Here is a 22609-nt window from a genome sequence, read left to right as displayed (position 1 = left end):
TAACTCTGCCATTGTAACAAGAAGGCAGACACAAACAATATGTAAATGAATGGGCAGAACTGTATTCCAATAAAGTCTTATTTACAAAAACAGGTGGTCCTGCAATGTGGCCTGCAGGCTGTAGTGTGCCAGCCTCTGCTCTGGCATCTGGGGTGGTGGCTTTGGGAGTATTGAGGACCAGTCCCCTAAGTGCGGTCACTGGCATTCTCATAAGTGTAGTGCAAACAGCAAGGCAGTGGGGAAGTTCCTTTTGGGGCACTAGATATTAACCAGATGGAAAGGAGTGCCACTTTGGGAATTACAATATTTCACAACTCCCAAATAAATGTATGATTTGAAGCAGAAGACTCAGTAATAATGGAGTGTGGCACTTATAATGAATGACCAATGAACATTATATTTTTATCTCCAGACAGAAGATACATATGTGGATTTAACGGTCCCAAGCTCTCTTTCAATTCTCCATCAAGTTTCTGCTCTTGTTTTTTTTTTTTTTCTTTTTTCCTTTTTAAAATAAGTTTCATATGTTTATCAATAAGTCTGAACTCGATCTGGTATATTCATCAAATGATTTCATTTTTCTACTTTCACAGCCCTCAACTCTGTGATGTCAAAATTCCCTTCCCCATCGGTAACAGATCCTATCTGGCTACTTTTCATTATTAAAGGTACAGTATACTTAAATTTATACTAAGTTGTGGCATAACTACAAAGAGAATAATTACTTCTGCTTTCAAAACTCTACTTTTATCTTCCCACACCTCATAGGATATATACCAAGGATACAATTAAATATATTTAGTAATCTTATTCTTAGTAATAATATTAGTATTCATATTTTAAAAAATATACTAGGATGTATTTTTCATAAAGCAAATGTTTATGTCCTTAGAAATCAAGACTTTTTAGAGTGAAATAAAAGGCATACAAATATAAAAAGTTAAAACACTATAATCTTTAATTTGAATAGGAAATACCAGTATCAATTTTTTGTTGTTGTTTTGGCTTTGTAAAATTGCTAGCTCTTTTCACCAAGAATACATAGAAGCATTGACAGGCCAATATCAATTAGCAATCAAAGGGTAAAAATTTTAGTGTCTAAATACCAAAAAAATCGAGTTCCCTTGTTGAAACTGCCAGTACCATATTGAGGATGAGAAATATATAAGATAAGCCTGGGATATCTCATTGTAAGTGAGAGCAAAGAAGCTATCAAAGACTATTGCATCACACTAAAATAACATTAGGGCCAACTTGAAAGATCTTGCACTGACCAAAGGCAGACAATTTTTGTATCAAAAAACTATGACTACAATGAATAAACATGTGTGTGTTTATATATGTATAAATATCCATAAGTGGTCCCTAAATATCAACAGATTTTATACTTACCCACTAAATAATTCTGCATCAAACTAGTCATCAAATTATATATTCTGCAAATATATTCAGCCAAATCCTTCCACCTGCATCTAAATTTACAGTGATATCAAACTATAATTTTCTTTAGAGGAATCCATGTTTCTCACCAGAAAGCAAGAATAAATGACAGTTTTCTCAAATTTGAAGAACACGAAGATCATAATAGTTGCCATCCAAGTTCAGATCCATGGTCCCTCTAACTTAAGGATTCTCACCCCTAGCTGCATGTTGGAATCACCTGGTGAGCCTGTGCTTTACCTCTAGAGATTCTGACTGAATTGTTCCGGGATGTGACCTGGCATTGCTATGTTTGAAAAGCTCCCCGAGTGATTCTACCATGCAGGTGGCATTTAAAAACACTAAATTGGATGATGGCTTTAACCTCATGCTACCTGTGGGAGGAGGCCCCATGGAACAGGAATAAGCAGGAACATCCTTCAGGAAATGCACCTAAAAACACCATCACCAACCATAGCAAGTCACGGAATGCCAGACATACCAGATCAGATCCTACCACTTATTTAATCTCCTAAAAAAACACTGTAAGGGATATACTGTTATCCTCATTTTTGTAGATGAATACTTTGTTATTTATTTAACCAAGATGTTAAATAAATAAATTACCAGTGGTCTCAGAGCCAGTAAATAGTGAAGCCAGGACTCTCACTAGGTCTGCACAATGCAAAATCCATGCTTTTCACCATGCTGCATGCCAGGTATATCTTCTTCCTGAGTCTTAGCTAAGAACAGGCTGCCGTGTAGGTTGAGCAGATAACTGTTCAGTATCAGCCTGTGGTGACGCATTTTTCATTACTCTTCATCAAACAGCCACCTCTGGCGACATGAATACTGCCAAGGTTGCTTTTATAGGAGAGGTGTAGAAGGCAGAGGTGATGCAGACTTACTTGAGAGTACTGCAAATGACTAGTGGTTGTCAGAACCATTCCCTAATGTTAGTAGTTTAAAATAAACTACAAATTGTAAGGGAAGGGATCAATATTTGATGACTACTAAATACTACTTTCAGTAGATAATCTAGAATTTCTTTATAGGAATTGCTTAGGAGGCATAATATGGTGGAAAGGAGAAGCTAGCCAACTTGTAATAAAAGTGCTTTTGCAAAGCCCTTTCCATAGGAAATGTGAACTGTTTAGATCAGGGAATTGAAAGGGAAAGTCAGTAGAAATTGTGGAGGAACTAAAGCCCCCACCTTCTAAAAAATCTACTTCTTGTCACTGCTGCTGTCCCTCAGACAGGCAAAGATATTTAGGTAACCATCTGATTGGGGTTGAAAGGAATGAATCGGCTCCTCTGCAAGCTATACCTTGTGATTGTAATTAATTATTACCAATCTTTACCTTTAAGAGACATCTCTTGGTATCAAAAAATTATGATTATAGTGGATTAATAAATACATACTTATACATCCATGAGCAGTCTTTAAATATAAACATATTTAATTTATACCTACCCATTAGAAAACTCTGCAAGATACTAGTCATCGAATCATATATTCTGCAAATATATTCAGCCAAATCTTTCCACCCTGCATCTAAATCTATGGTGGCATCTTCCCACACACCTCCACCTCTTCCACCCTTGAAGTCTAGGTTCTTACCACATCTAACAGCTTCTTGGCTAACCCTTTTGCCTCCATCCCTCTGCCTGACTATTGCTGCCAGTCTCATCTTAGACGCCAATCCCGTCTTTCACTTGGTCTCCTATATTTTAAGGGATAAAATAAAATAAGAGGAGGGCCCTGGGTATGTGCTAAATGGGCATGTGGAAGTATAGTCCTACCTCACTGTGGTGGAAGTGTAAGAAGCTCAAAAACAGATGCTGGAATTATACCTGCAAGGGATACTGAGGTCAAAGGCAAGACAGCTGGCCAAGCCAGATTGTTCTTCCAATGGGCCAGGTGAGCAATGGATGTAAGGTGTAGAGCCCAGGTGAGGAAGACAGAAAGCAAGAACTCAAGTAAGAGGTAGTTTAAATGGTTGCCTCACTATCATCATCCAGACAAAATGCTGACGATAGTAGTGTCTTCTTGTATGAAGTCCAGCGAGTATGCCAGGTGTTCCTTAAGGGGCTGGAGTAATGTGGATACCCCTGCCTCCAATACTCAGCACACTTAGGCAAAAGGAGTTCTTCAGCCCACATAATCTCCAATGGATGTGACACTGGGTCTGGCTGTTGCATGGCTGAGACTCTAGGACCTTCTCCTCCCATCAGGTCTTTCCCTTCCATCAGGTCCAGTTCTGTCCAGGACTCTCCATAAGGCAGTGGTGCATGATATGCACTTCAGTCAGCTCTCATCAGCACCTTCTCCTTCTAAGCTTTGCAATGCTCTGAAGCCCAGGCCAGGTCACAGCACACTGACCCTATAACCAGCGGTTAGGAAAGCAGCCAGCATTTCTCTGGTAGCACTGAAAAACCTTTTCCCCTGAGTTTAAGTCAGGCTGGAAGACAGGGAATTCCATCGTGCCTTTTGTTTCTGTCAGAGTCAAAGCAGGAAATAGCTGCCAGCTAAGTATTCATAACAGGGATTTCAAAACTGGGAATTAGTTGCACAGAAATGGAGGAACTGAGAGCCAAGCATGGGGTAGTGAGGCAACCCAGAGAATCATAACTGAAGGGAACCACTGAGACCCCAGGCCAGAGGGACAGAGGAGGAGGCAGTGTTACTGGCCCCTGGGCGAAGCGGGCACCCTGGCAGGACTGATGACACTGCTGTGGAGTTGCTGCCCAAGACAGAGAGGGAGGGGAGAAATACTCCAGCTTCTTCCCTCTTCCTTCCCTCTAATGTCCCACCAGTGCCTCCCATTGGCCAAATATGCAGAATTCAAGGGTCAGCCCCCTGAAATACAGAGCAGAGCAGGAGAAAGTGAAGAACCAATTTGAAGGCAATATGCCAGGAGAGACCAATTGCCCTTGTTTGTCAACCTTCACCACTGCTCCAAACACAAAGCCCTCATACACACTTCCATAACAGGATCACTCCTGGCTTACATGCCCCACAATTTTTCCTTGTCTTTCTGCCATCCTTGTGCCAACCCACCAGCTATGCCTTATAAAGCCTCCATTCCACTGTAAACAAACTACTCTATATCCTGCCTCTTCTTCAAATATGCTCTCTGACTTGAATTCAATCCTGATTCACACCTAGCAAAAAGCCCTGAATAATTTATTTATTCATTCAACAATGACATATTAAATGGAAATTATACCCATAATAACTAACCTTGCATTGTTGTATGTGTTTTATATATATTAAGCCCTCCAATTCTCACAACAACCTTATGCCCCTTCTATAGATGAGGAAACTGAGACAAGAAGTGCTTGAGAAACTTGCCAGCCACATAGTCCATAAATAGCAGGGCCAGGAACCTGCCTCCAGAGACCAAAGTTTTACCCACCATACATCACTGTTCCAGAAATGGATATATAGTAGTGACCAATACAGAGATCATCCCTGCAAATAAAGTTTAGTAGAAGAAGACATTTTAAAATTTTCATTTTGTAATAATTTTAGTTTTACGGAAGACTTGCAAACAACACAGAGAGTTCCATATACCCTTCACATTGCTTCCCCTAATGTTAACGTCTCACACAACCATACAGTATTTATCAATACTAAGAAACTTTCATTGGTACAATGCTACTAACTAAATTACAAACTCTAATCGAATTTCACCACCTTTTTGATTATGTTTTCCTTTTCTAGAATCCAATCCAGGGCACCACGTTGCATTGGATCATCATATCTCTTTAGTTTCTCAGACTTCCTTTATTTTTTGTGACCTTGACACCTTCGTAAAATACTGACTAGGGCCAAGCATGGTGACTCACGCCTGTAATCGCAGCACTTTGGGAGGCTGAGGCAGGTGGATCACCTGAGGTCAGGAGTTCAAGACCAGCCTGGCCAACGTGGTGAAACCCTGTCTCTACCAAAAGTACAAAAATTAGCTGGGCGTGGTGACGGGCACTCCCAGCTACTCGGGAGGTTGAGGAGGAGAATTACTTGAACCTAGGAGGCGGAAGTTGCAGTGAGCTGAGATCACACCGTTGCACTCTAGCCTGGGTGACAAAAAAAAAAAAAAAAAGGATTGGTTAGGCATTTTATAGAAAGGTCCCCCATTTGGGTTTGTCTGATGTGTTCGTACAAGTAGACTAGAGTTCTGGATATTTTGGACGAACGACATAGTGGCGAAGTGCCCTTCTCACCACATCGCATCAAGGATACAAGCTATAAACATGGGCTGTCACTGATGATGTTAACCTTATTAATTTAGTTAAGGTGATATATGGCAGATTTCTGTGCCATAAAGTTTCTGTTTTTCCCTTTTCATATTCTGTTAGTTAGAAGTGAGTACTAAATCCAGCCCTCACAAGGGGGGCAGAGTTAAGCTCTACCTCGTGGAGAAGGCAGCAACTACCTTTATCATTTGGAATCGGCAGGAAATATTTGTCCTTTCTCCTCCATTTATTTATTTATTTATCCAATCATTTATCAATCAGTAAACATTCATGAATGTTCATTTTAGTTTTTAGGTTATATTCCAATACTGTCGTTTATTTTGTTGCCCTAAATGGGGCAACAAGTCAGAGCTCCGACTGCCTAGCTTTGGCCAGGTTGACCACTGGCCAACCTTTTTCAGGTTGACCACTGTGCCCTTTTCACACGTCCCCATTTTGTTGAGCCCTTCCTTGCATTCTGTCACTACAGAATGCTCCAGGCTCATCTTGGATTTTCCCACCCCTGCCTTAGAATCAGTCATTTCTTCAAAGAACACTGGTTCCTTTTACTGGAGAATGGTATCAGAAACCAAGATCTATCTGGGTGCTGGAAGTGCTTCTAGTTTCTCTCAGTGGAAAAAGATAGAAAATACATGTATGTATAGATACTAACCCATGTATATACACATAAAAAGACTTTGAATAAATAAAAGCACAAATGGGTTGTTATAAATGCTATGAAGGAAAATACCAGATTCTTTATAAAAGGGTTATAGATACAATTTAATACAAATGGGGTTAGGTAGAAGTCAAGATGGTCTTCTCTGCAGTTAAATACTTGAGGTGAAATCTATTCAATGACTAGGAGTTAGGCAAGTGAAAGGGCAGAGCGACAGCATTACAGGTAGAAACCCCATCATTTTAAAGAACACTAAATAGCAAGTGCTCAGTGTTTAAAGAGTTGGATGAAGTCCATCGTGGCGAGAGTAGAATGATCCAGGGGATATGTAACCACAAGGGGGTCAAGGCTGGATCACATATGGCCTTGAAGGCCATGGTAAGGAGTTCAGATGTTGTCATGTGTGTAATGGAATGCCACTGAAGACTTTTTAAAAGAGGAGGGAGGTGCATTCTATTTCACATAGAGTTGTAGAATCATGTGAAGTGGAAACCTCCTCAATTTCCTCAGCTCCTCAATCCACACCCCACCACCCATAAGCTTTTCCCTGCAGTCACCCATCTCCAGGGAGCTTTACAGTTGGCCACCTCACTCTGGTCCACACTAGAGTCTTATCTTTCTGGTCTTTGGATTTCACCAGGCCACATCTATAAAATGACTTATATGAAAAACACTTGTATACCTTTATTGTAAAATTTTCTCTCATTTACATTATTTTTTCATTCACTCAGTCTTTTCTAGGAACTATATCTGATGCCTCCCAGAACTCCAGGATCTACTAAATATTAAGAAAAGTATTTCCCTCTGTTCCTCAGCTGCCAAGGAACTCATGACTACATTTAATATACACACAATTGTATTTTCCTCAGCTATGAAATCATGATAAAATAGTTCTCGCCTTCCCCTTCATTGATTAGTTGCCTTTATAGCATGCTAGGATTATTTTACTATACCAGTACTTTTATTGTAAGCTAATCGAAGATGTTTTTGAAATTAGAAGTTTCACCATTTTTTAAAATTCACAAAAAAAAGAAGTCTTTTCTGCCACTTGATAAAGGAATTTTCTCTTTAACACCAGTAACAGCCTCAGCATGAGGATTCTGGTAACAAGGAACCCCTGAGGTTGCTCTGTATTTTTCTGAACAGTTCTAATTACTGTAAAGTTATTAAATGTTTATTGATTGTAGAACCAAATGAATAAACAATGGTCTGTTGTTCTCCTAAGTTCAAAATACATTAAGAAAACAATTTGTTTATTAAAAGCATGGATTTTTAAAAGCATGGATCAAATATGAAAATAAAAATAGAAGGGCTTTATATAATATGTAAAGTAGTAATATTAGAATGCAATAAAGACAAATAATTATCCCCAGAGGAACACTAGTACAGGCAGGCTTAATAATGGTTTATTTTTTCTTTCCTTTTGTGATAATTATTCACTCATTGGTACTAAGAGATGCTGACAGTTCACTAACAACATGATTGCTTTTGCTTCACATATTCTGGGCTTTCCTCTCATTTTAGTCCTAAGACAAATTATTCAATTATTTTCAGGTGCTAAATTTGTTTTAATAGTGTCTATTCTACATAGATATATGATTCTCTATTTTTAATAAAATCAGAGCAATTTTATTTTGGTATTTTAGAAATATACTGAATGCCATTTAAAATGTTAAGGAATTCTTAGTTTTTTCACCATACACAAATTTAAGTTTGAAAGTGAAGTCAGAATAGACTTGAGACTTAGATACCCAAGACTTGGGTCTGAAATGCAGCCATACCACATACTAGCTGTGTGTGAACTTGGATAAATTAATTAATCCCTCTGGGTCACTCTTTTTTCAGTTTTAAGGTAGATTTGGTGGTAATCACTTCTCCACCCAACTCACTGCGTTGTTATGAGGTTCAAAGAAATAATGGCTTTGTATACCATACATTTCTTGTCAAATATCGGTAACAGTATATGTATTCACTTATTTCAAAAACATTTGTTAAACACGCACTCTATGCCCAGCACTGTGCTCATGCCAGAAATGTGCAAATGTTTGAATAGAAGATTATGAATATGATGATGTCACTGTTTCATAGGTTTAAAATGTACATATCTTACACCAACGTAACAACATGAGTATGTAATAGAGTTATGATATTTCTTCCCATTAAGGCTTTTGATTATCTTTTACTCATTTTAGATGCAATAACTTTATTCTAGCTTTGTCATAGATATTATATACTGAATGTAACTAATTAAACAATGTAGCTGAAAATCTTGTAAACAGGATACCATATATGATTCTATCATTTCTAGTTAGAAAAGTCAGAAACTGGTTAATTTTTTTTTTCTTTGGGACAGGGTCTCATTCTGTTGCCCTGGCTGGAGTGCAATGGCATGATCATGGCTCACAGCAGCTTCAAACTTCTGGCCTCAAGCAATTCTCCTGCCTTGGCCTCCCAAAGTACTGGGATTATAAGCATGGGCCACCATGCCCAACCTAATTTTATATAACTAGTGAATTCCACCAGGTTTTATGTTTAGTTCCCAGTGTTGTCTCTTATTGTTTCTTCTTATTTTGAACTGACAGTGGGCCCAGACAAAGTTTTAATATAAATCGTCATGAGGAAACACTCTTGAGATCTTGTGTGTCCTCCGTTTTTCAAGAGTTTATTTCACAGTCAAGCAGAAACAACAATATGGACACTAAGAGTAAGAGAAATGTGTGCTATAATTACAAGGGCAGCAACGAAATATAATTACTACAGGGGTAGCAAGAGGCAACAAGATAATAAGCTGAGCTCAGTGATTCAAAAAATACTAAATGAGCATTTACCAATGTACTTTGCTAGTGATAGGGAATACAGTAGTTAATACAGACCTGATACTCGCTTCATGGAGTTTAGAGAAGTGAAGAAGGGTTCTGAAAAGTTAGGGAGAGTCTTTTTTTATTTTTATTTTTAGAGACAGTGTCTCACTCTGTCACCCAGGCTGGGGTGCAGTGGTGCAATTACAGGTCACTGCAACTTTGATCTCCCAGATTCAGGCAATCCTCCTGCTTCCACCTCCCAAGTAGCTGGGACCACAGGCACAGGCCACCATGCCTGGCTAATTTTGAAATTTTTTTGTAGAGACAGGGTCTCACTATGTTGCCCAGGCTGGTCTTGAACTCCTGGGCTCAAGCAAGAATCCTGCCTCAGCCTCTCAAAGTAGTGAGATTACAGGCCTGAGCCACCGTGCCCCACAAGAGTCTTCTAAGCAGAGAAACTGGCACCTGGGAGGGCCTTGGAAGTAAGAAATGTGGTGCCTTCAAATTACTCCTGGAGCATAGAGGACATTTGCTGAAGTGTCCTGTATATCTTTGTATTCCTCACAATGTCTGGAATGGGTTGTCCACAGATATCTTTGAATCTATAATAAACGGTGAACACCAATAAGCATGGCACCATTGGGTCTGCCAGTCCTCCTGGAGCCTGTCTGGTTCCGAATGTCAGAACATTAATATTTTCATTGGGAAATGTGAGTCATGATAGTACTACACAGAATGATATGGAAATACAATGAGGTGATAAAGGGGCAAACTTTAAAATGTAAAAACATCATCAAATGTTTTTGTTCATCTTTGAAACAATTGGAACAGTGGAAAGAACATGGAAAAGAACAAAATCTAGCAAGATACTAGATTGAAAGGGGTCAGAATCTTGAACATTAATTTTAATTCTCCAATATGTCAAAGAATAGAATGTTTCTGAAGCTGAAATAGCCATTTCGGTGTCAATGTCAGAGTCTCATATACTCAACTTGGGGAGAAACAGAAAGTGCCAGGCTGTTGGCTTAAGCAAGGCTCGCAGACCAATGCACCTGAGTTTCACACAACAGACCAGTTTGCTTAAAGAATATCTTAATGATGCACATCAAGCAGTTTTGATACTTCCCCCACAGAATCAAACTCTTGATTATATATTTATACACACATAGGGAGATATAGTTGTTAAAAGGAAACTTGTTAAAGCTTTATCTTGAGTTATGAGAAAATATATATGAAAACAGATAATCTATAAATATTTATAAAACTATAAGAAACTTATACATCAGTAACATTTTGATAATTATAGTGACTCATGTCAATATAATCTTATGGGCAAATCATTAAATTGTTCTTTGGAAACTTTCACTAAATGGTCTTGAATAGAATTCAAGTCTTGAATTGCTTAAATTAATTCCACTCTCTCCTGAATGGTATTGTAGTGCTGCTTCAGGGTATTAGATAATGGAATTGCGACCCTACAGCTTTATTGGAGATAATTATATTAATAAGGCCAAATAGGTCTTTATCTAGGATGAAAGAACTAAATAGTATAACATTTTAAAAAAACAACCATTGAGATATTCTTGGAATAATGCCACAAATTTAAGTCTGGGGGAGAAAAATTAATTATTAGAAGACAGAGTACATTCACATATTGCTCAATTTGCCATTTACTTAAGTACTTGAAGTATGGGAAGCATTCAGACTATAATAATGCTCATCACATACAAGAAGCTTGGGTTAAAAGCTTTCTGAATATCCTCTATTAAACACAGTAGTTGCTCTCCATAGGGCATTACCATATTAAAGATCCCACAATACTATCAGCAAATTTACTGGTCATATTACACCAAGCATATCAAATTGGTTTTAATTCTTCTGCCAATATTAATTGATTGGTAGTGGCTGCTGGGGGCACTTTGTTACAAAAAAGGCTGTGATTGTAAAACAAACTCTAAAGCAGAGATCATGGATATGTGTGTTTAGGGGTGGAACTGGGGGGTTCACAACCCCTATATAGTGACAGTAATGGCTCTCTATTAGAGAAAGGGCTGATTAAGCATAGGCTCAAGGTTACAGAACTATTTATTCATTTGTTTATCATTCACCTCATCAAAAATGATATGGAAGAAAATATAGGTAATATACAGTGATAAAGAAATCAGAGCAATGGGAAAGTAAAATAAAAAATTAAGACAAGGCCACTAAGAAATACAAGCTATAAAATCCTGCACACTTAGCAAAGGGGACTTAGAATTTGACTGTAAGTTTCCTGATAGTCTAATTGAAAGTGGAAGGCATAATCATTTACAAGATTCAGGCTGTCTTAAATATAAGGCAGGTCCTATACGTAAAATGTAAGACAGACATTCTGGTACAAAAGAATGTAAGTGGACTTAGAAGATATGAATTTAAATCCTAGGTCTGCCATTTAGGAGACAAGTGACCTTTAGCAAGTTATTTAAACTTGACTACTTCAATATCTTCCATTGAAAAATGTGGATAGTAATGCTGCTTCATGAATTGTTTTGAAATAAACAAAGAAGTAAATATGCTCTTTATTTTCATTTGGTCACTAGATCCATTTGCCTTGCTTTTCTGTCCTACTTCCTGTCCTGGGAGGTTGACCCTAAAAACCATACCACCCAGGCTCCCGTTGCCCTCTGGCTTTCTATTTGGTTCAGCCAACAAGAGGTACTCCCTTTCCACTACCTCAATACCACCTGTCTAACTGTAGCTGCTCCTTTTATGACTATAACTCCTGATGGGCAGTTGCCTTCTGCATTAGTCCATTTTCATGCTGCTAATAAAGACATACCAGAGATTGGGAAATTTACAAAAGAAAGAGCTTTAATTGAACTTATAGTTCTATGTGGCCTGGGGAGCCTCATAATCATGGTGGAAGGCAAGGAGGAGCAAGTCCCATCTTACATAAATAGCAGCAGGCAAAGAGAGAATGAGGAAGTTCCAAAAGCGGAAACCCCTGATAAAACCTATTCATTACCACGAAAACAGTATGGGGTAGACTGCTCCAATGATTCAGTTATCTCCCACTGGATCCCTCCCACAACACGTGGGAATTGTGGGAATACAATTCAAGATGAGATTTGGGTGGGGACACAGAGCGAAACCGTGTCATTCCACATCTGGCCCCTGCCAAATCTCATGTCCTCACATTTCAAAACCAATCACATCTTCCCAATAGTCCCCCAAAGTTTTACCTCATTTCAGCATTAACTCAAAAGTCCATGGTCCAAAGTCTCATCTGGGACAAGGCAAGTCCTTTCCACCTATGAACCTGTAAAATCAAAAGCAAGCTAGTTATTTCCTAGATACAGTGGGGGTATAGACATTGGGTAAATGCAACCATTCCAAATGGGAGAAATTGGTTAAAACAAAGGGGCTATAGGCCCCATGCAAGTCTGAAATCCAGAAGGGCAGTCAAATCTTAAAACTCCAGAATGATTTCCTTTGACTCCATGTCTCGCATCCAGGTCATGCTGATGTAAGAGGTGGGTTCCCATGGCTTTGGGCAGCTCCATCCCTATGGCCTTACAGGGTATAGCCCCACTCCTGGCTGGTTTCATGGGCTGGCATTGAGTGTCTGTGGCTTTTCAGGTGCATGGTGCAAGCTGTTGGATCTACCATTCTGGGGTCTGGAAGTTGGTGGCCCTCTTCTCACAGCTCCACTGGGTGGTTGCCCCAAAAGGGACTCTATGTCAGGGCTCTGACCACACATTTCCCTTCCACACTGCCCTAGCAGAGGTCCTCCATGAGAGCCCTGCCCCTGCAATAAACTTCTACTTGGGCATCCAGGCCTTTCCATACGTCTTCTGAAATCTAGGCAGAGGTTCCCAAACCTCAATTCTTGACTTCTATGCACCCACAGGGATAACACCATGTGGAAGCTGTCAAAGCTTGGGGCTTGCATCATCTGAAGTCACAGCCGAAGCTCTACAATAGCCCCTTTCAGCCATGGCTGGAGTGGCTGGAACTCAGGGTACCAAGTCCCTAGGTAATGCATGTAGTTCAGGGACCCCGGGCCCAGCCCACAACACCACTTTTTCCTCCTAGGCCTCTGGGTCTGTGACAGGAAGAGCTGCCATAAGGACCTCTGACATGCCCTAGAGACATTTTCCCCATTGTCTTGGGGGTTAACATTTGGATCCTTATTACTTTTGCAAATTTCTGCAGCCATCTTGAATTTCTCCTCAGAAAATGGGATTTTCTTTTCTATCACATTGTCAGGCTGCAAATTTTTCAAATTTTTATGTTCTATTTCCCTTTCAAACTGAATGCCTTTAACAGCACCAAGTCACCTCTCGAATGCTTTGCCGCTTGGAAATTTCTTCCACCAGATATCCTAAGTCATCTCTCTCAAGTTCAAAGTTCCACAGATCTCTAGAGGAGGGGTATAATGCCACCAGTCTCTTTGCTGAAACAAAACAAAAGTTACCTTTGCTCCAGTTCCCAACAAGTTCCTCATTTTCATCTGACACCACCTCAGCCTGGACCTTATTGTTCATATCACTATCAGCATTTTTGTCAAAGTCATTCAACAAGTCTCTAGGAAGTTCTAAACTTTCCCACATCTTCCTGTCTTCTTCTGAGTCTTCCAAACTGTTTCAACCTCTGCTTGTTACTCAGTTCCAAAGTTGCTTCCACATTTTTGGGTATCTTTTCAGCAATGCCCCACTCTACTGGTACCAATTTACTATATTAATCTGTTTCCATGTTGCTGATAAAGACATATCTGAGACTGGACAATTTACAAAAGAAAGAAGTTTAATTGGATTTACAATTCCACGTGTGTGGGGAAGCCTCACAATCATGGTAGAAGGCAAGGAGGAGCAATTCCCATCTTACATGGATGGCAGCAGGCTAAGAGAGAATGAGAAATACACAAAAGTGGAAACCCCTGATAAAACCATCAGATCTCATGAGACTTATTCACTCCCACGAGAACAGTATAGGGAAAATGCCCACCAGTTCCCTCCCACAACATGTGGGAATTATGGGATTATAATTCAAGATGAGATTTAGGTGGGGATACAGAGCCAAACCATATCACCTTCCATGGTGCTAGGAGTGTGCATTCTCTTTCTGGTTAGAACCCTGACTAATAAAATGAATATTTATAAAATGGAATAAGTGGGAGAAAATAGAGTCTCACTGTTAAACTCCTACTACAGGCCCTGCACAGAGGCAGGCATCTTTATAGTGGATATTCAATAAATGCTGCTAAATTTGAAGAAAAGGGAATAAGACAAGGTTAAGCAGAGAAGATTTCACAAAAATCTGAGACACAGGATTCAGATCTTTTGCATCAGATGACCCCATTTCCCAAATTTGGAATGTGAACAGAAGAAAGAGAGACAATGAGCATTGTCTGTTCAGCTCAGCAAGCCTGGAAAACAACAATGCTAGTATGTATGGAAGATATAAAATACTATTCTAGGTTTAAGTAAGATTCAAAGCAAAATAGTACAGTAAGGGCAAGTACATGATTTTTCACTTGTCATTTTGTGAATTGGGTGTAGAGTGGAGGGGAGCAGACATAAACATAATTAATGGAATGGCCATTTTTCTTATATGACTAACCATTTTTTTACATGATTTACAATTTTCAAATGCTGTTCCCTCAGAAAAGAAATTTTACCTCATTTTCACAAAAAAAGATCAAGTGGAAGAATGACTTCAACAGTAGAAAAACTAGTGCCCACAAAGTATATTATTCACAGTGTCTAGCACAGGTACAGTGAAAGGTTCATGGGTATCCAGCAAATTCTGTTGTTGGTCCTGGAAACCAACAAAATCAGATATTCAAAATGTCCTTCTTATTTACAAAAAGTATTCTACTTGTTATTGCTGTCAGGAGAGACCCTCTCACTCAGATCCTCTCTATCGAGAAAGTAGAAAACCCTGATAAAACCATCAGATCTTTTAAAAATTTTTAAATTTCTCTTTTGAGCACAAGGTTTTTGTTTGTTTGGTTTTGTTTTTTACAGGAAAATGGAGATGTCTTGGATTTTTGTGCACAAATTGTCCTCAAAACCAAACAAAATAACCAGCATAGGTAGGAGAGAATTCACGAAGTAAGAGACTCATAAAGTAAAATATTTTGCTTTTTTTTTTTGCCTTTTTCATCCTCCTTTGATTTTCAACATGTGTAAATCATTCTGTTACTATAAACTTAATAAAGAAGTAAAAGAGCAAAGACCAAAAATGTAATAATGAAATAAACTTTTTATCATTTATAATTTTTTGGCATGATCAGGTTATCTTTGGTGTACACTTCAGGGTTTTGTATTTCAAACACAACTCTTCTTAAAACTTTTCATGTGTCCCAGATGTGACCTAGTTTCATTCTGGGAAATGAATGGTGAGTGTTGTACAGACAAGTCAAACAGACATGGCTATTTTAGGAGACACTAATGTGGTGCTTACAGAAACCAAATATGTAAACCCACCTGGCCAGGAAAACCTTTGTTGAGTATATACTTTGTGCTGAGCGATATTCCAGGCTTCAGAAATGGAAACACAAAGGGCAAGACCCAATCTTGAAGAACTCATAAACTAGTAAAAGAAAAAAACACAAACATGTTACAAGGCAAAAACAAATTACAAATGTAAATAATAAAGCCAAAGCATAATATGTACAATAATAGAAGCCTGAAAAAGGTAAAGAAGTATTACATAAAATGGACCTATTTGTTCTGTCTTAGGAGAGCTCTTAAAAGGCTCACAGAAGAGGTAGAATGCAAGCAAATTCAAAAGTTTAAAGTCCAGTTTAGAAATTTTCTTTCAATTGTCATGACCTGTTTATGGACAAATATCCACTTGAATCAATAAGAAAAGGAAAATGACTAGCATAATGCTGCACATAAAATAAGAATTAAAATGCTTCTTCTCTCATCATGTATCTTTTAAATTAAGGTAAAATTCATGTAACATAAATTCACCCTTTTAGTCATTTTTTGTACGATTTTTTAGTACATTTTGAAGTGTACAGTGGTGTTTAGTATACTCACAATGTTTTGCAACCATTACCACTACCTAATTCTCAAATATCCTTATCATCCAAAAAGAAACCCTGTGCCCATTGAGTAGGCACTGGCCTTTCCATTTACCCTGACTCCTCCAGCACGTGACAACCACTAATTTGCTTTCTGTCTCTATGCCTCTTCTGGACACTTTATATAAATACAACCATACAATATGCAGCCATTTGTGTCTGACTTCTTTCAGTTAGCATAATATTTTCAAGGTTCTTCCTTGTTGTAGCATGAATCAGTGCTTTATTCCTTTTCATAGCTGAATAACATTCTATTGTATGCATATGCCCCATCTTGTTAATCTATTTATCGGTTGGAGGACAGTGGGTTGTTTCTACATTTTAGCTATTGAGAATAGGGCTGCCTGCACATTTGTGCACAAGATTTGTCTAAACATTTCTTTTCAATTATCTTAACTATATACCTAATGATATGGTTTGCCTGTGTCCCCACCCAAACCTCATCTTGAATTGTAGCTCCCATAATCCCCATGTGTTGTGGGAGGGACCTGGTGGCAGGTAATTGAATCCCGGTGACTGGTTTTTCCAGTTCTGTTCTTGTGACAGTAAATAAGTCTCATGAGATCTGATGGTTTTATAAAGGGCAGTTCCCCTGCACATAGTGTCTTTCCTGCCACCATGTAAGACATGCCTTTGCTCCTCCTTCACCTTCCACCATGATTGTGAGGTCTTCCCAGCCATGGGGAACTGTGAGTCCATTAAACCTCTTTTTCTTTATAAATTACCCAGTCTTGGGTATTTCTTCATAGCAGCATGAGAACAAACTAATACACCTGGGCCTATTAGTTGGGTTTTATGATAGCATTGTTGGGTCTTATGATAATACTAGGTTTAACTTTTCGAGGAACAACCAAACTTTTTTTTTTTCACTTTGGTTGCACCATATTACATTCCCACCAGCCATGTATGAACGTTCCAATTTCTCCACACCTCACCAATATTCATCACATTCTGTTTTGTTTTGTTTTGTAGTTATTGTTTTGTTTTGTTTACTTTTTTCCCATCCTAGTGAGTGTGAAGTATCTCATTGTGGTTTTCCTTTGTATTTCCCTAATGACTGATGATGCTGACTATCTTTTTATGTGCTTATTGGCCATCTGTATATTTTCCTTAGAGAAATGACTATTCAGATCCATTGCCCATTTTTGAATTAGATTGTCTTTTGTTATTGGATTGTAAGAGTTCTGTATAAATTCTGGATATAAGTCTCATCAGATCTATAATAGGCAAATATTTTCTCCCATTCTGTAAGTTGTCTATTTTTTTGATAAATCACCCACTCCAGTGATGTAGCCACCATGTGCTCACACATGTCCTATCAGGGGCCCAAGCACCAGCCCATTCAGGGTCTGTCACTGCCAGTGACCCTGTTCATTCCAGCAACTGAGTCATCACACACCTCACCCAGAGGCCAGAGGACTGGCCCACCCAAGGCCTGCCACTGGTGGCAAACTCAGCCACTCCAGTGGCCAAGCCACTGAACAGCTGTGTAACCCCCAAGACCTAAGGACTGGCCCACTCAGAGTCTGCCACCTCTGGAAACCTCACCCACTCCAGAAACAGAGTTACCAAAGGCCTACGAGCCCTCTCAGGGGCCAGAGATCTGGCCCACTGGGTACCCACTACACTTTGCAAAGCTGCACCATAGCCTACACAAACTCTTGCAGCCTAGGCCACTGAGGCACTTGCAGACACTGCTAACATTGAATACATCAAACAAAATCACACAGAAAATACACTATTGCACCCACCTGAAACCAAAGTCAAAACACTACCCAACCAACACTATAGGACAAATCTACAGGAAAAATTCTTTCTTTATGAAAGTTACTCGATGAAATGAGACAAGGCAACTGCTATACCAGATGTGCATATATCAACACAGGGACACAAGATGTATGAAAAAGCAAGGAAACATGATACTTCCAAAGGAACACAATAATTTTCTAGTAACAGACTCCAAAAAGAAAATCTATGAAATGCCTAAAAATGAACTCAAAATAATTATCTTAAAGAATCTCAGTGAGATATGAGATAATACAAATAGAACATTCAATGAAATCAGGAAAACAATTGATCATCAGAATAAGAAATTCAACAGAGATAGGATTATAAAATGGAACCAAACAGAAATATTAGAACTGAAGATTTCAGTGAATAAAATAAGGATAACAATCAACAGCTTCAACTGTTGACTGAATCAAGAAGAAAGAATTTCTGAATTTGAAGACAGGTCTTTTGAAATAACCCAGTAAGACAACAAAAGAAAAAAAAAGAATTAGAGAGAATGAAGAGGCAGACAAGACTTCTGAGACATTAAGTGAAGAAATATTCAGATTATGTAAGTTCTAGAAGGTGAATAAATAGGAAAAGACATTGAAAATATATTTAAATAAATAACAGCTGAAAACTTCTCATATATTGAGAGCAATAGGGACAATATGACCCAGGAAGCTCAGAGATTCCTAAATAGATGCAACACAAAAGGTTCCTCTTCAAGGTAAATTGTAGTCAAACTGTCAAAAATCAAAACAAAGAGAATTCTAAAAAGAGCAAGAGAAAAGTGTCAAGTCACATATAAGGAAATCCTTGTCAGACCAACAGAACATTTTTCAGCAGAAACCATATAGGCCAGGGAGAATGGGATGATATATTCAAAGTAGTGAAAGAAAAAAAAGTTGCCAGCCAATAATACTACACCCTGCAATTATATCCTTCAGAAATGAAAGAGAAATAAAGTTTTTCACAGATAAGCAAAAAAAAAAAAGGAAATTTATCACCACTAGACAGGCCATACAAGAAATGCTTGAGGGAGTCCTAAATCTGGACGTGAAAAGACGATACCTACCAACATGAAAATTCATGAAAGTATAAAACTCACGAATAGAGCAGACACACACAGAAAAAAGAGAAAGGAATCAAACATTATTACAAAACCACCAAACCATGAGAAACAATAAGAGAGAAAGACAGGGACAAAAAAATGTAAAAAACAGCCAGTAAAAAATTAAGAAAATGACAGCAGTAAATCCATACCTATCAATAACAACTGTGAATGTAATTAGTTTGAATTCTCCAATTAAAAGACATGGATTAGCTGAAAGGATAAAAACAAAACAAGATAAAATGATATTTTGTCTACAAGAAACTCACTTCACCTGTAAAGATACACATAGACTGAAGTAAAAGAATGGGGAAAGATTCCACATAAACAAACAAAAAAAAAATGAGCAGAAGTAGCTATAATTATTTATATCAAGCAAAATAGATTAAATTTAAGTCAAAATATATAAAAAAGAGACAAAGAGAGTCATTACATAAGCATAAAGTGATTAATCCCATAAGAGGATATAAATTCTAAATATATATGCGTCCAACACCACAGTACTCAGATAGATAAAGTAAATATAGTTAAAGTGTGAGATACACTGCAATATATCAATAGGTGGGGACTTCAACACTCCACTCCTAGCATTGGACAGATAATTTATACTGAAAATCAACAAAAAACATAGAACTTAAACTGCATTATAGACCAAATAGACTCAACAGACATCTATCAAATGTTTTAACCAACATCTACAGAATACATATTCTTCTCATCGGTATATGCAACACTCTCCAGGATAGACCATATGTTAGGCCACGAAACAAGCCTCAACAAACTTAAGAAATTTGAAATCATATTAACATGTTCTTTAGATCACAATGGAATAAAGCTGGAAGTCAATAACAAGATGAACTTTTGAAACTGCATAAATACCTAGAAGTTAAATAACATGCTTCTGAATGATTAATGGTTCAATGAAGAAATTAGGAAGAGAATTTAAAAAACCTTTTGAAACAAATGAAAATAGAAACAAAATATACCAAAACCTATGGGAGATAGAAAAAGCAGTTTTACCAGGAAAGTTCATAGCAATAAATGACTACACCAAAAAAGCAGGAAGATTTAAAAAAAACTTCACTTATACAGCACCTCAAAAAATTAGATAAACAAGAACAAACCTAGCTTCATATTAATAGAAGAAAACAAATAATAAAGATTAAAGCAGACCTAATGAAATAGAGACAAAAAATACAAAAGATTGACAAACAAAACAAACAGTTGATCTTTTGAAAAGAGACTAAGAGACAAAGAAGAAGATCCAAATAAATAAAATCAGAAATTAAAACAGAGACCTTAAAACCAAATGCCATGGAAATACAAAGAATCATTCCAATTTGCCAACAAACTGGAAAATCTAGAGGAAGTGTATAAATTCTAGTACACATAAAACCTACCAAAACTGAACCAAGAAGAAGCAGAAAATCTGAACAGACAAATGGCGAGTAATAAGCATCTCCCAACAAAGAAAAGCTCAGGACCAGATGACTTCACTGCTCAATTATATCAATCTTTTAAAAGAGAACTAGCAACAATTCTTCTCAAACTATTTCAAAAAAATTAAAGAAGAGGGAACTCCTCCAAATTTATTATATGATGTCAGTCATGCTGATACACAAACCAGAAAAGGACAAAACAAAAATGAAGACTACAGGCCAATATCTGTAATGAACATAGATGCAAAAATCCTCAATAAAATACTAGCAAACTAAATCTAACAGCACAGCAAAATGATTATACATTATGATCAAGTGGGATTTATTTCAGGAATGCAAGGATGGTCCAACATATGCAAAGCAATAAACATGATACATCACATCAACAGAATGAAAGACAGAACATCTCAATAGACACAGAAATATCAATAGACACAGAATCATCTCAACAGACACAGAAAAAGTATTTGACAAAATTCAATATGCCTTCCTGATAAAAACTCTAAACAAATTAGGTAGACAAGGAACATACCTCAACACAATAAAGCCTATGTGACAAACTCACAACTAATATCCTACTAAATAGGAAAAAATGAAAAGCTTTTCCTCAAAGAAATCGAACAAGACAAGGATGCCCATTTTCAACACTCTTGTTCAACTAGCCCTGGAAGTCTTAGCCTGAGCAATTAGGCAAGAGAAAGAAATAAAATGCATCCAAATTGGAAAAGAGAATGTCAAAATGTCCTTGTATGCAGATGACATGATCTCATATAGAGAAAAACCTGAAAACTCCACCAAAAACTCTTAGAACAACTAAAAAAATTTTTAACATTGCACGATTAAAAAAATCATCATATGAAAATCAGTAATGTTTCCACACACCAATAACAAACTAGCTGAAGAGGAAATCAAGAAAACAATCCTATTTACAATAGTTACAAAAAAGACACCTAGGAATAAATTTAGCCAAAGAGGTTAAAATTTTTTACAATGAAAACCACAAAACACTGATGAAAAAAACTGAAAAGGAACAAAAAAAGGCATGAAAAAAAATTCCATGTTTATGGATTGGATAATTAATATTGTCAAAATGACCACATAATCCAAAGCAATGTACAGATTCAATTTAATCCATATCAAAATGTCAATGGCATTCTTCATAGAAATGAAAAAAACCCTAAAATTTGTATGAAATCACAAAAGACCCCAAATAGCCAAACTAATTCTGAGCAAAACAAACAAAGCTGAAGCCATTATAGTTCCTGCTTTCAAATTATAATGCAAAGTTATACTAACCAAAATAACATGGTAGTAGCATAAAAACAGACACATAGACCATGGCAAAGAGCAGAAAACAGAAAAATGAATTAATGTACTTCTGGCCCACTGATTGACAAAGGTGACAAGAATATCCATTGGGGAAAGGACAGACTCTTCAAAAAATGGTGCTGGTAAAACTGGATATCTATATGCAGAAGAATAAAATTAGACCCCCTACTTCTCACCATACACAAAAATCAACTTGAAATTGACTAAAGACTTAAATGTAAGATGCAAAACTATAAAACCACCAGAAGAAAACATAGGAGAAACACTTCTGAGCAAAGATTTAATGATAAGACTTCAAGAGCACAGGCAACAAAAGCAAAAATGACAAATGGGATTATATCAAACTCAAAACCTTCCGTACAGCAAAGGAAACAATCAAGAGAATGAAGAGGCAAGGGATTAATATCCAGCATATGCAAGCAACTCAAACAATTCAACAGCAAAAAAAAAAAAAAATTGATTTTAAAAATGGGCAAATGATCATAATAGACATTTATTTTTTAAAAAGACATACAAATGGCAATGTATATGCAAAAGTGCTCAACATCACAAACCATTAAGAAAATTTAAATCAAAACCACAATTAGATATTGTCTCACCTAGTTAGACTAGCTGTTATTAAAAACACACACACAAAAATGCCAGCAAAGATGCAGAGAAAAGGGAACTCTTATATTCTGTTAGTGAGAATGTAAATTAGTATGGCCATTATGTAAAACAGTATAGAATTTCTTCAACAAATGA

General features: G+C 37.4%; 1 long non-coding RNA gene across 1 annotated transcript; it reads right to left on the bottom strand.

The window, feature by feature from the left end:
• Nucleotides 1-861: 861 nt before the first annotated feature.
• On the bottom strand, nt 862-15716 carry LOC139362052 (uncharacterized). The gene is made up of 3 exons (XR_011620338.1): nt 15609-15716; nt 12360-12436; nt 862-5499 (listed from the first exon to the last, which is right to left on the bottom strand). It is a non-coding gene; the product is annotated as an uncharacterized lncRNA (long non-coding RNA).
• Between the last annotated feature and the right edge of the window lie 6893 nt (nt 15717-22609).

Source organism: Macaca nemestrina, chromosome 1 (assembly GCF_043159975.1).
Source record: "Macaca nemestrina isolate mMacNem1 chromosome 1, mMacNem.hap1, whole genome shotgun sequence".
NCBI lineage: Eukaryota > Metazoa > Chordata > Mammalia > Primates > Cercopithecidae > Macaca > Macaca nemestrina.
Note: the sequence above shows the minus strand (reverse complement) of the source record. Positions and strands in the feature narration are given on the sequence as shown.